This window comes from Empidonax traillii, unplaced genomic scaffold (assembly GCF_003031625.1).
Source record: "Empidonax traillii isolate 1590-97213 ecotype Southwest subspecies unplaced genomic scaffold, ASM303162v1 scaffold8:size5222938, whole genome shotgun sequence".
Classification (NCBI taxonomy): Eukaryota; Metazoa; Chordata; class Aves; order Passeriformes; family Tyrannidae; genus Empidonax; species Empidonax traillii.
This window is the reverse complement of record NW_020955201.1, coordinates 1823712-1837892: the sequence shown is the minus strand read 5'-3', so window position 1 is coordinate 1837892 and position 14181 is coordinate 1823712. Positions and strand designations below refer to the sequence as shown.

General features: G+C 41.4%; 1 protein-coding gene across 1 annotated transcript in view; it reads right to left on the bottom strand.

The window, feature by feature from the left end:
- Positions 1-11695, bottom strand: part of LHFPL2 (LHFPL tetraspan subfamily member 2) — a 118045-nt gene extending 106350 nt beyond the window's left edge. Inside the window, exon 1 of the mRNA XM_027882576.1 lies at positions 11514-11695. The gene's annotated coding sequence lies outside the window, so the exon portion shown is untranslated. The remainder of the gene's footprint in view (positions 1-11513) is intronic.
- Between the last annotated feature and the right edge of the window lie 2486 nt (positions 11696-14181).

Genomic DNA, 14181 nt, shown 5'->3' with positions numbered 1-14181 from the left:
CAAAAGGCTAAATGAAACAAAAAACAATATTTTTTTTTTTTTACTGTTTTCAGAGATCATATCTAAAGTATGAGTCTCTCACTTTTATTCCCTGAATCTCTGGCAAAGAATCTTACACTATTCTTCAGCTAAAAGGAAGTTAGGTATCTAAAGATTAACTTCATATTACCTGATATGCTTCCAAGTATAATTAGTTAAAGACACAGATGAATCTTCCCCTGTCCATACACGAGAGGTGTTTTAGTCCAGGAGAAGAGCTGGACAATGTTCCGTCTAAACAGAAAAGCTAACTGCCTTATCAGTTCCAAAATTCTCAGTTGTGATGCTGTTGACTATGAGTAACTGCATTTGGCACAGCTTCAATAAAACCTCAGAGAAGAGAATTCTATTTGCTGTATGCAAATACATCATCAGTTCAAATATTTGCAGGTATCAGATGATGATATTTGAAAACAAGAATACCTCTGGGTTTTTCTAGAGCCCATTCTTAAGGTAGTCACAAAGCAATTTTGCTGTAGTAACATTAATCAACTTTCACTCCGTGCGTAGAGATCAAAGTAGTTACTATATACAAACAACCCAACAATAACAAAACAGCACTCACAGTTATTTACAAGAAACTTCAATAGTCTCACCTACACAAACGCAAATGTTGCCTTTCATTCCCCACCTCCAGAGCCACACACTTCAATAAAGCCCACTCCGCTTTGTGAAGCAAACTGTCTGGAGCATGATCAATCTACACCAGCAGCAGATGTAGAAACAGACTACAGAGGCTCAGGAAGGAACTTCCCAACCTGCATAATCCTTGCCTCTTTAACCCAGATGCCACTGCAGCAGCACAGGATAAATCTAGGAACTCAAGAAGTGGTAACACAGAACAGTCTAATACCTGGTAAAAAACCCCTCACTGGCACTATAATCACTGCACAGGCTTTCCCCCTCCAGTCAAAATCACATTCCCTCATGCCTCAAACCAGTGAGAAAAGGAGCATACAATTGTTTATTTGGCATTACAAGAAGAGAGGAAACACTTAGGGGGTAAGACATGAAGAAGCCTACTGGTAAGGGTCTGAAGAGAAAGTCATTGTTAGTTTAACCCCCACAGTCACTCTGGAAAACCATTGGAAGTATGTGTTAAACGTATTATTACGTAACAAAAAAGTAAAGAGGGGGCGTGCAACACATGGTGTTGTCCTCATTAGTGCCAGATTACCATTTGGTACATTACCATTTGGTATGATCACCATGCAAATCTATGCCCAAGCCAGCGCAGACACAATCACGTTTAAGTTTGCCTGAGCATAGGATGCTGCATTCATGTTGACTTCACACCAGCTGAAGAAGTACAAACAATATCTGTTCAGGCATTGTCAGTCATAGAGACATGAACAATATCTGACAGAGCAGAAAACCTACTAGTATACAGTTAACAATAAAACTGGGGATGAAAATTACGTTTACATGTGTGGTTATGGGTTTTTCATCTGCTGGCTAGTACCCTAAAGACGTATCGCTGAATCAACATTCTAACTCAAGCCAGTAAATCAGTGTCTATAGGATAAGAAGTAACACAGCACCCTCCTCCCTCCATACTGTTCTGTTCCCATTGGAAGTCTGCAGGGACGCTCATATAGCTCGTGCTCCCATAAGCAGTAGAAGGGAGATGGGTAGAGAAACAAATAAACTTTTGTTTTACACACACGTAGGAGAAAATAAATAAGAAAAGCCACATTGAGATTACAGACATAACTGCTTAGACTGCCTAAATGAGACAATATGTATTATCTCATCTGGCAGTTTAGCATGACTGAAATGAAACATAATTTGCAGTTGACGCCAACTGGCAGGAGACAAATGTTCCTGGTAATCTTTGTGTTTTATTAAAAAAGTACTTCTGTCTTAGATTATATGGAAGATCGATCAGAGGCTTTTGGTCTAAAAAGTACAAGATTTGCAGATGCTACCCTGAGCTGCTAACTCACAGAAAAATGTGTCGAGTTTTTATAATTTAAAAAGACAAATCTAAAATTATGCCAGGTCAAATCTTCTATCCAGTACCTCTGTCTGTAAGAGTGGCAAAAAGCAGATGTCTGGGGAAGAGTATAAGAATAGTGTAAGCATGTAGTCATACTTTCCCCAAATACACTCGTCTCCAATAATTTGCAGCTCGGGAACTTTCAAAGACAGAGGTCATGCTTATGTATTTAATAATCCTCTACAGGCTCTTTTTTCCCACTCACTTTGTCCAGTTTTACTTTGAATCAGTATAGATTTTCAGTATCCACAACATCCTATGGAGTTACACAATATAAATGCATGACAAAACTCCTCTTTTTGTTATTCCAAATCCAACACCTGCTAGACCTGCTAGTTCATGTTCATGCTCATTAGTTCTTGTGCTGAGAGAGAAAATGAACAATTGATCTCTAAGCCCCTTGCCATTCAAGTTTTTATAAAGCTATTATTGCATCCCCAGTTGTCTCTTCTACTCAGCATTTTAAGTCTTCTTTGTAAGGAAGGTGTTAATGCATCTCTGGTTGTCCTTGCAGTGCCTTGCCTTCCCCTTCTCTGTAGTCTTCAGTTATATGTTGGCCTTGTGTAGTAGACTTTCTGCTCACTGACTTACTCCGCAAATTCTTTTCTAATCTGAGTTCTTATGGACATTTATTTCTGCCAGAATTTGACCTTTCTGTTTTTCTCTTTCTCACACAACTTGTACCTTTTTAACTATACCTACTACCCCTGAAAGTGCATTTTTCAATTTTCATTATATAATGAACTACTATTAATGTTGCAAAAAAATAATCAATTATGAAGGCCAAGAGATTCTTGTGAAAATATTTACCTCCATCATCTCTAAATTAATGGAAAGACAGGAGGAGAAAGAAAGTTTCCCACTGAGCATTACAAGCGACATGCATTGCTTTCCCCAGCCCACAAGACAACCATGAATACGATGATTTTTTCTTACCACAGATTCTTCAACACACACTGCTAATTTAAATCACTTACACTTCACAGAAAATACTTTCTCCGAAAATTTTCTATCCTCTACATTTCCTTCCCTGAAAAGGTTCATTACACACAGAAAAAAAAAGAGACTTAGTTAAAAAATTTGTCCCTTTTTTTCAGGTAAGATCTCTGAAGAATGTTTGTTTCAGTATTTTCGGGGTCTGTATGATGTGATAAAGTAAAGCTATTATATAACCAGGCAATGTTAGTCTAGAAAAGGTAGCTTGTTTACTGGAGAAAAATATGAGAGCTCAAAACGACAAACTGAAGGAATAACCTGAAAAAACAATGTCATCTTTAGTAAAAACATGTGCAAGATGCTACAGTTATGCAGAAATAGACAGCTATAAGGTGATCAGTGAGAGTAATATCTTAGAAAAGAGTCCTTGGATGAGGATCTGATGGATCACTGCCTGACCATGAAAAAGAGTCAGTGCTGAAAAAACCATCCTCATCGTGTCAGCAAGTATAAAGAGGATTCTATTCTATTTTATTCAACATCATTAAAGCCTTGAGGGGAACACAGTCTTAACTTCGACGAACAAAAAACAGACATGAAGTAATGAAAGCTAACTCAAAAAAAAGAAACAAAAACAATTGGTGCATGAAAACCAGCACCTGTGAGGTAAGAAACTGGAGGCTATGGCAGTTAATAAAACACAGTGTGAGCAGAAAAACAATTACTTGCTATGTCCAAGACAGATGTAGGATGAGTAGTTGTGATGTTAAATTGCAACAGGAAAGGTGTGAATTGGATAACATGAAAAGAAAATTTCCTCATAGCACAATGATGTAAGGGAGATCATTGAGTTCCTTAGAACAAGTCACAGATGACAGATATGGATGATCCTAACCTGATGTAGAAGAAGGGACTAGATGACTGCATAAGGTCTCTTCAATCCTATACTTTTATGATCTTCTGGGGACCTAAGACAGAATGGCTTCTTTTTACTGATTTAACAATAAAATAAAAGTGGGGGTTAAAGAGAAGTACAGGGTTGCCTTGTAAAAAACTAGGTTACAACCTGCTCAGACTAACTTTTCATTTAGATCCTTTCCCTGCCCAACTCCAAGAAGCCTGTGAAAAGGATGGGAGACCAGCAGTCAAGAGCTGGAGACATTGTGCTGAAAATGTGGATTTCTATTCTCTGACCTTGCCTGGACATTCTTTAATGGTTTGGAAGCAGAGACATACCATGCAGAGTACAGTGCATACATACATGTGAGACACTCCTAATGCACTCTAACAGCAACATATTATTTACCTACTGTGAAATACACACAATGGGTAACTGAAAATTGAGGTAAACTCTGCTGCTATGTGCTGGTCAAGCATTAATAAATTAGAGTATTTCTAAGGCTCTGTTTTAGATTGGACTTTCACTCTTTCACATTAACATGTACCATTCTTGCACTAACCAAGCTCAAGAAAGGCTGGATATTTCTGTACTCCAAATCTGGCCACGATAAAAGGCAAGCTCTAATTCAAGCTGTCAGGGCTGTCACGGAATGCAGTCTGGGTCACTTAGATGTAAAGACTGGTTGAAGGTAATTACACTGATTTTATGCAGTCATGATCATGACTAATGATTGAATAAACATGTATACGCAACACAAACTTCATGTACTTTTCTGCAAACTGGATACCTCTGCTAAATTATCTACCATCTCGGCACAGCAATCAGCTGGGCAGTCTGTGGAATATCTCGCATGCCAGCTGTCATGTACTATGTCTATTAGTAGCTTAAAGAAAACCCAAACCAGAGAAAAATGAGATCTTTTGTTAACTCCTCAAAGGTAAACTAGCCTGAGAAAAATCAGTGCAGAGAGAGAGAGAGAGAAAGAAGAGACATAAGAATGCATGAAACTTTTATTATTATACCAAATTTGTCCCATCACCTAATGTTGAACTTACAAGTTAAAACAATTTTCTAAAAGCACAGAAGCAATATCACAAATTGGACTGAATATAAAACGTTGTTATTTCCAACATGTAAAATAAAAGAATATGTTACCATATTTAGACTAGAATTTACATTTGAAATTTTCTTGTAAACTTTAAATTACTTAGACTTGCCTGTGCAAAATGACATTCAGATTTTATCAGGTGTCTGTTTTGAAATCAAGTTACAATTGCTAAAATTATCACTATGACCATGTATACTTACCACCTTATTTTATGAAACAAGCTTTTTAGAAGGCTGTGAGAACAATAGGATTTGCATGAGATACCCTCCAATACTTATATTTCAAGCAAAATTCAATACATATTATTCATCAGGACTAAATAGTTGTGCAGAAAGATGCTAACATTCCTTACACACAAAGAACTCTTTTGAGAAATTCTCTACAAATCTTGCTTTAGTGTCATGACTGTCTCTTACTCACTCCCTCCCAGGGAGATAGGCAAGAGAATCAGAAGAGTAAAAGTGAGAGAACTCATGGGTTGATATTCAGACACTTTATTAGGTAAAGCAAAAGCCACTCAAGCAAGCAAAGGAAAACGAGGAATTCATTCACTGCTTTCCATGGGCAGGCCAGAGTTCATCCATTTCCAGGAAAGCAGGGCTCCATCACAGGTAACTGTGACTTGGGAAGACAAATGCCATCACTGCAATCATTCTCTCTCCTTCTTCTTCTTCTTCTTCTTCTTCTTCTTCTTCTTCTTCTTCTTCTTCTTCTTCTTCTTCTTCTTCTTCTTCCCCCAGCTTCACGTGCTGAGTACACTGTCATATGGTATGGAATATCCCTGTGGTCAGTTGGGGCCAGCTGTCCCAGCTATGTCCCCTCCCAGTTTCTTGTGCACCCCCAGTCTACTTTGCTGGAAGAGCTTGAGAAGCTGAGAAGTCCTTGACTTGGTGTAAGTATTGCTTAGCAACAACTAAAACATCAGTGCATTATCAACATTAGTCTCATACTTAACCCAAAACAGAGCACTACACCAGCTACCAGGAAGGAAATTAACCCAGCTGAAAGCAGAACATCCGTAAACTTCTAATATATGACAAACTGTTCCCTTATCTGCAGCACCTTCTCTTTTACAGGTACTTTAATTGCAGGAACAGTAACTATATTTACAGCATTGCTTATACATGACTTCTAAAGATTTCAGAAAAAAACACCACCCCTATGTATGAAAGTATTTTCAGTACAGCCTTCCCTTCCCAAAATTACTGTTTGCACAGGATGCATCTAAGCAATATGCACTAATACTGCTAAGAAAAAAAACAAGAGCACTTAATCATTAAAATAAGGTTTCTCTCAAATGTGTTTGCCAAAATATAAAACTCGTGCACTATCACCACCACACGCTTTAGTGATGAGGTCAGGTTTTGACAAATGAAAGTTTGATGATAAGCCTGAAAAACCTGTTTACAATGACCCCAGACACAAGCCTTGCAAGCTGCAATTCACTGACCTATGTAAACTGATTTGGCTTTCAGATAATCTCCCAGTGAATACTATTGCAAAATCTATAAACACAAATGGCACCAGCTGGCACTCTTTTTGCAATCTCAGCAGAAGATCAAATAGATACAGAGACTGAATTTATCCTCCCACTTCACAGGTGATTCTTTCCGAACAGGTTTAAGGGATTATGCTTGGAAGCTGAACCAAAAAAGTTCTGTCACAGTTACTCAAAGTCTCAGCCACCCTGAGAAGACACATTGCTCAAAATAAACTAATTTAAGAACTGTACGGCTTTTAATAAAGCTTTTTAATAAAGTTCAGATCAGGCCCTGGCTATAACTGCTACAATTATCATGTCAACCATTTGTATTAGCAGTAAATTTACAAAATTTTTTCCTAAAGCAGCATTATAGAATAACCTACTTGGGATCAAAAAGAATTCTGCACAACAAAAAGGCCAACAACCTACAGTCAAACGTTAGTGAAAATATTAGTTGTAATATTAAAGACTATTATATAATTTTATCTACAAAATTTACTGCTATTCATCTGGAATAGAGTGACAGCATTAATACCTATTGGTGAACTGTCAGAAATTATATATGAGAGAAGGCAAAGAACATATGCAGTGTCAGGTGTCAGCAAACATGAAGATCAATTAGTGAAATCTAAAGCTAATTCTGTGTATGTGTATAAATTCAAATTCAAGACATTTTCACCAGTAAGATGTTAGATATCATGTAGAACACACAAATCTAACAATACCTTCATAGTCTTCAAGATAATGAGAAAGTATTAAGACAAAGAATTTTGAAATAGAGCACTGACACCAATGACAAGGGAGACTGTACAGCTGCTTCAGCAACACTGCTTCATTAATCGTTTCTGAGCACTAGAAGCTGTTAAAGGTGAAAATGAAAATATTGAAAAAGCAGCTTAAAGTAACTCTTCTTTGTGTGTCTGGGTTCATTTATAGTACTCTCACTGGCTGCAACACAAAATGACACTTTCTCCAAGACATTTTTTTCTCTTTTCTTTATATTTCATTCTCATGGCTTGTCATTTAGCTGTCATGTTTTCACCACGGGCCTCAGAGAAACCCTCAAAGAAAACCCCAACCATCAAGATCTAAAGCAATGTACAAAAGAAATGTTTTAAGAAACAAATTGCTGCAGCATTCTCCTCATGCAGCAATGTCTTAATATTCTTGATTTTCCTTTGAAGAACCCACATCTAACTTTACTATGCAGCTCCAAGCTGAAGAAGACAGTATGATTATAAGAACCAAAAGACAAGGAAGACTAGAGAAATTAATATTTAGCTACAGACCATGATTTATTTTTTTTTTATTACATGCAGGGAATCAGAAACTGTATCCTATTGATTGTGTAACAGCACAATAGTCTCTATCTTCTGCTGTGATGCAGTCATGGAAAATATAACTGCCAATTGCTACATGCATTGCCACAGTTCAGAATTTCATATATATTCCTGATCCACTCACACAAATTGGGTACATTTGCAGTCATCTGCTTGCCATTGCAGCAAATTTATAATTCAATTACTTTTTTATTATGGACTTTGTTTTCTTTGTAATTACATTCCACAAAAATATCACTTAGGAAAATATGTCTAGGAAAATTGATTACTCTCTGATTAACTGATGTTGAAATACTTACCTGTGACTTCCTAAAGTCTAAACATAAGGAGAAACAAAGGTAATTAAAAAAGAAATTAAGTTTGCAAATCAGCATTATTTTTCAAAGTGCATCAACTACTTTCAGCAGTATAACATAAAAATATCACTTTACTTGGAAGATTGTTTAAAAGTAAAATAATAGAACTTGTTTAGACAGCTTTAAGAGTATCTGACCAGACCTTCCCAGCACTTTTAAAAGATCTGGGCTTTATGGATGCTCTACATTCAGCTTAATTCCAGTTCATCTGCATGTAGGATAATGATTTTGGAAAAATACATCCTGTTAGTTCCACATTTCCAGGGCAGTTCTCCACAATACAGGAGAAATCTGTCATTTTTCTGAAAGCTGAAAACCCAGAAGGAATAATCTAAGCAAACGTCTTTAGCGTTATTTTAACAGACGTGTTAACTACAACTGCATTGGCAATTGTCTCTGCATCAAAAAAGGGCTCCAAGAAGCAGTAACACCTTCCAGTCACTTGCCACTTCTACACTTGTTGCCAAATGAGTTAAAAATGCTGACACCCCAAATGATTTATCCCTAGGCAGAAAGCAGAGAAATGGAAACTGTTGTGGGGGAAGGGAGGCACAGAAAACACAGAGGAAAGCAGCAAATAGGAAGGCACAGAAAGCCCTTGTTTAAGGGGAAGGAAGCAATGGGGACATAAAAGGGCTTCTCTCACTGCCACCAGCAGTTCAGAAGTTGATCACTGCTCTCCCACCCACAGGCCGGATGGTGCAAAGAGTCACCCACAAGATGAGCTCTGTGTGCTTGCGCCTGTGAATGAACACGTGTGGATAGGAAGCAAGGACAGTGAGGGACAGTGGAGCAGCACCTCACCCTCCCACTTCAAGCTTTACCAAGGGCTAGTCCTACATGAAGAGACTCTTTCCTTTTGCTCTTATAACAAGTTGGTTTTAAGATGCTGAGGGTGAAATTCCTAGAAACTGTTTTTTGCCTGCAGCGGATAACGAGAAATCTCTCACCAGATAGGAGCTGCCATCCTTTGTTCAACACATCCCTTGTCGCAACCACCTCTTCTCTTTTACTGGGGAGCCCTCCAACAAGTACTGAACATCTAACAAAGCAGAAGCTTCTAGAAATACAAACTTTGATGAATAATAATTTGGTTCTTCACAACACTCAGGAAAATAATTAATCCTCTTTTTCATGTAATTATTATTTAAACAGCAATGTCTACACCAATGTACCAACTACAGCGTCACCTGCAGCTCAACCAGGTCCTGCTGATGCAATAACATGTAGCACTTAGTATGTCATTGTCCTACTGCATTACAAAACACCACGAGCAATTTTCATTGCTGTAAGATAGAACACGAAAAAAGATCATGGAAATCACGGACTTCCTTTCAGTCTGTGCCAGAAGTACTCCTGATCCAAACTTACCAGTCCAGCACAATCTAGAGTGATTTAGAAGATGTGGAAGAATACGCTTTGATTAAAGAGGTAACAAAAGTAGTATAACATTCTTATATTGAAATGCTGCTGCATCCACTCCCAGTGATTTACATTTGTAAAAGCAAATGACACACTATCGCTACTTGCCAGACATGTCGGTACATCATCATGCAAGCATTTCCCAGAATGCTTAATAAAAACAGATGGTTAACTAAAAAAAAAGATAGAGTGGGTAATTTCCTACATACCGATTAAAACTACTCTGTGACCCACACAAAGAAATCCTGTGAAGAAAGCAGTGATGTGATTAAAACTGAAGTGGCTGCAACTATCATATTCAATGAAATAATCAAGGAATGGTCCCATGAAACTGTGTCTGAGATAAAACCCTCTCACTAACTGCCCTTACAGTCTGTCTACATCCTGCATCTAACAATGCATGAATATGGAGAAAAGGCACTCCAGAAGGTGCCTGAGATTAATTTGGATTATACTTCTGTAGTGTGTTTCACTCAGAAAAATAAAATTGAACATTTATTTCAGTGTCCATGACACTTCCTAACTAGCCACTCCTTGGGCACAGCATAAATTTAGGCCTCTATGAGTTACAGCACTGAGGTTTCTATGACCAAAGCAAACCCATGAATACAATACGGCTCCTTGCAGGTGTGAGCTTGCCCAGCCAGCACCCACTGCAGGACTGCGACCAAGCAGACATCTTCATTAAGGTATTTGTAATGCTGCTGAGCAATGTTTCTCTAAGAAAGCCAAACCTTGTAACTAATATACATAATATTTCCTTCTGGATGAGATCAGCTAGAGCTTTGTAATTGTGATCAGTTATTCTTAATAACATATTTCTGATTAGGATGCACACATACACTGTCTCGTTTGCTTACTTCTGCCTTGGTGTAAACTTATTACGATGGCAACCCCGCTGCTCTGTCACCAGGTACTGGCAGCACGTGCACTTGTCTGGACACAGCACTGCCAGCTCTGCTGCTTTACTTGATGTTGCTCAACGCACCCACAGCTTCTGAATTACGGGATCCAATCTCAGCAGTGAGTTCCTCTGAAGTGACGCCTAAACTGCCAATAAACTTGCACCGGTCACATGTGCCACCTACTTCTTGCCCTTCCCTGAAGGGCCCTAAGAAACAAAATACCCCCGCAGACACACATCCCTTCCTCAAAAAGTGGGCCCAGCAAGGCGACGGGAAGGAAGAGCACGTCGGAGGTGTGAAGGCGCCAAGGTGATCTTTTGAACACTCGCTTCCCACGGCAACACGCGGAGAGACTAGAAGCCCCCGCCCGTGCCCCCACGGCGGAGGCTGCAGGTGTGCCGGCCGGGGGCAGCGCGGCTCCCGCTCGCCGCGCTCCCCGTCCTGCACGAAGCCAGCCGGGGGCGCCCCCCACCCGTCCCCCCGCCCCCCGCCCGTCTCCGTCCACCTCCTGATGGCGCAGGGGGAGCGCAGCCGCCCCGCGGCCGTGTGCGCGGAGCACCGCCACGGCCACGCTGACCCCCGCCGATGCCCGGCGGGGACAGCCGCTTCCCGCCGATTCGGCTGCTCAGCGGCCCCGCCGCGCCGCTGGAAGGGAGCGGGGCGGGAGGGAGTGGGGGAAGGAAGGGGGCAGCCTGGCGGCTCTGGGCGCCTCGCCGGTCGCGCCCCGTGTCCCCGCCGCGCTCCCCGAGGGAAGGCGTCCGGGTGCCCTCTCGCCAGCCGCTGCGCCGGCGGACGCCGGGCGGCTCTCGCCGGCGCCACAACCCCGTCTATGTCGCCCCCTCTGCGCCGTACCCGTCCCGCCGCAGCTGATCCCCGGCCCGTCCTGTGGCTACAGCCCCGGCCCGGGGGGAGCGGCAGCCCGGCCGCCGCTCGGGCAATGAATGGAAGCGCACCCAGCGGTCCCCCTCCTCCCGTCCTCCCTCTCTCCCGACCCCGCACAACTTCGGCGGGGCCGCCGCCTCACCTCTGCCGGGCAGAGGCGGCTCCTCCGCGCTGCAGCTCCACTGTCGTCGCCTCCGGCCCGCGCCCCGCCGGGCTCACCCTCCTCGGCTCCCGCCGCGACCATGCACCGAGAGAGGAGGAACTGGATCCCTGAGCGCCGACCCGGCCGCCCCCAGCCGGAGGGAGGGAGAGAGCCGCGGCGAGGGGCGGGGAGGGACGGGACGCGGCCGCCCTGCCCTGCCCAAGACCGGCCCCCTCACACTGACGTCCCCCGCTCTCACACTGCCGGCCGCGGGAAAGCGTCCGGCGCGGGGCCGGGCGGGAGGGGAGGGGAGGGAGGGATCGCGGCCACGGGCGGTCTGGTGTGACCTGGTCAGCGTCATAGCTGCGGGGACAGGCTCTGGAAACAGCAGCAACAACCTCTGCCCTACCATCCTGGCGTTTGAATAACCAAGGGTTCTCGTTCTACCCACTCCGGCGCACTCGGCCGAGAACGGGCGCTGGGCTGCACGACTGGCAGTGTCAGACCCGGTACTGCCCACTACACTTCGCATTACAGTCAGTCTGCTCCACTGGACCTAGCCATACTGGATGCACAGAATGGAAAGCAAGAATGGGAAACACCACTTTCCCCGTCTCCAAAACATTCCTCTTTGTCTAGACTTTCTGAAATACAATTTGCATTGTAAGAAAATGTCTAAAAAATTGCCTGCAATGGTTTTCTTTTCAAACCTTTTCCCCTCAGAACAAATAATTTCCCACCAGTCTTCCTTTCAAATCACAGAACACTCTTCCAGTTTCAAACTGATGACCCAGGCTTTGCCAGAACTTTGTAATTTTACAGATATTTTAAGATGTCTAGTACTAAGCACATATGTATCTACAAGCAGTAACACTCATTTAAAGCATCTATAGAGAAAATTAAGGTTTAGGCTTGGATATGTCTCTGCATGCCTCTCTTAACCCCTGCTGTTGCACCCCTACGCAATATGCTGATCGTGGCAAGTGGATGACAGGTGTCTAACTTCATACAGCTCATCTCAGCATCAGCTTCATTTGCTGGATTGGAATTGGTTGTTGCAATAGATAAAACCAGCTGCTAAGTGAGTCAATAAAATAAATCACTCTGGGTATCTCAGAGACATAAATGAAGTGCTACACCAGTGCAAAACTCATTTTGCTGCAGCTAAAGCTGTTCTCCTCCTGCGAAAAAGTATGGAGTTCTCTTTTCACAGCTATCAGAATGACATCTTTCACAAACACTGCTTTTACTTGAAGCTATGGCTTTGGTATGAATTACCTTTTCACTATGAGGGATCAGTACACACTGGTCCTGCTAACTGCTGGGACTCCCAAGTATTCAACTGTGCAAAAGCACATTCCATCTGACTGGACCCAGCTGGTGGATCTGTGTTTTTTTTATTGGGAATCCACTGCTCTGAAAACCAAAAGTCAGTTAATGTTTTCCCAAGTACATAGGTTGAGGAATTCAAAAGAATTATGTTCCTGTGGCAGAAACATTAAAAACATACACAGCTATTTACACTTACTACACAGCTATTTACACTTACTGAGAAGAGAGCATATGCTTTTGTGTCTGATTATTGTCCAAACTTGTACCTTTACATTACTTTTCCTCTTTCTGGACAAGTCATCAAATGAAATGTTCTAAAAAAACCGTTTTATTAGACATATTTTTGTTTGTTCCCTTTAAATACTCTGAGGATTCATTTTCTACGAAGGAAGAGTGTCTTTGTAAAGCTGAGCTCTTTCTGACCTCTGAGAGCAGCTACTTTAATATACAATAGGAGACAACTCAGTAGGTCTGTCTAAAAATAAACACCTCCTTAAGAATATTTTAACCCAAGAGACTTCATACAAGTATTTTATTCAGTAACACAAAACTAATATAATAGTCATATTAGTTTTCAAAAAGCTATGGGCCTTTTGCATTCTGTTTTTTATATGACTTAGAGCTAGTACCTATAATACATGGGTATGTTACTTTTGGATTGGTGCTTTCTGAAACAGATAAGTGCTCCATTTGTTAGAACCATGATAGTCCATCAATAAGGTGAAACCAGAAAGTGTAAAATCTGCATTGCAAGTATCATGTAGCAAATATCAGTTTTCTCACTGGTCATCTATTAATTTTAAAATGATAAGTGAAATGCTAATTGATTCAACAAAGCTTACCCAGAATGAAAGGAAATAATTATTAAAACATCCCTGCTATCTTCATTTATGAAGTCTGCTTTTAAATCTAGACACCTATGTGTGTCCAAATCACATATAAGTCACACAGCAATTAGGATACTGGATAAAGAGTGATGTTGTGATGGTTGCTGCAGTACTGGAGTGAGCGGCAGCAGTAGTCTCTTCTTCCTCCTCCATTAACTGTTTAAAATTTGTCTGCTATTTAAAAATACACAGTAGGAACAATTATACAGTGCTGCTATAAGTTAGTGGTAACGTGCATGTTTAGCCATTGGATAGAGTAATTACTAATGGAAATGATAACACCTGATAATAAGCAAATGACAACCCACAGAACAGTCTGACCCCATTGGATGCTGTCTGGTCCTCAGCATATATTGTTACAGATACTTTTTACCGTACTATCCTGGATGCAGAAACTTGTGAGACAAGCTCAGTGCATCATGTTGTGGAACTGAATGAGGTTGCATCTT